Source organism: Suricata suricatta, chromosome 11 (assembly GCF_006229205.1).
Source record: "Suricata suricatta isolate VVHF042 chromosome 11, meerkat_22Aug2017_6uvM2_HiC, whole genome shotgun sequence".
Taxonomy (NCBI): Eukaryota; Metazoa; Chordata; class Mammalia; order Carnivora; family Herpestidae; genus Suricata; species Suricata suricatta.
Genome location: NC_043710.1, coordinates 98,318,577 through 98,319,738, shown reverse-complemented (window position 1 = coordinate 98,319,738; position 1,162 = coordinate 98,318,577).

Genomic DNA, 1,162 nt, shown 5'->3' with positions numbered 1-1,162 from the left:
TTTTGTCTATCTGGGTGCTCTCTCTTTTCTTTCTGAGGAGTCTGGCTAGAGGTTCATCGATTTTGTTTATTTTTTCAAAGAACCAACTCTTGGTTTCATTGATCTGCTCAACTGTCCTTTTGTATTCTATATTGTTTATTTCTGCCCTGATCTTTATGATTTCTTTTCTTCTGCTGGGTTTGGGGTGCTCTTGCTGCTTCCCTTCTAGTTCCAGTAGGTGCTCTGTTAAATTTTGAATTTGCCCTTTTTCTAGTTTGTTGAGATTGTCCTGGATTGCAATATACTTTCCTCTTAGGACTGCCTTGGCTACATCCCAGAGATTTTGGATTGTTGTATTTTCGTTCTCGTTAGTTTCCATATATTTTTTAATTTCTTGTCTGATTGCCTGATTAACACAATCATTCTTTAGTAGGGTGGTTTTTAGCCTCCACATTTTTGGAGGTTTTCCAGGCTTTTTCCTGTGGTTCATTTCAAGTTTCATAGCATTGTGATCTGAAAGTGTGCATGGTATGATCTCTATTTGTTTATACTTATGGAGGGCTGCTTTATGCCCCAGTATGTGATCAGTCTTGGAGAATGTGCCATGTGCACTCGAGAAGAAGGTGAATTTCCTGTCTTCAGGATGCCGAGTTCTAAATATATCCATCAGTTCCATCTGTTCCAATGTGTCGTTCAGTTCCATTATTTCCTTAGTGATTTTCTGTTTGGTTACCTATCCGTTGCTGTCAGTGGAGTCTTAAAGTCCCTGGCAATTAGCACATTTTTGTCAATAAGATTGTTTCTTTCTGTGATTAATTGTTTTATGTATTTGGGTGCTCCCAAATTTGGCGCATAGATATTTATAATTGTTAGCTCTTCCTGATGGACAGATCCTGTAATTATTATATAATGTCCTTCTTCATCTCTTGTTACTGCCTTTACTTTAAAGTCCAGTTTGTCTGATATTAGTATGGTTACTCCAGCTCTCCTTTGGCTTCCAGTCGCATGATAGATACTTCTCCATCCCTTTACTTTCAACCTGTAGGTGACTTCCGGTCGAAAATGAGTCTCTTGTAGACAACAAATAGATGGGTTTTGGTTTTTTATCCATTCTACTACCCTGTGTCGTTTGGTTGGAGCATTCAGTCCATTTACATTCAGTGTTATTATTTAGAAATGTGGG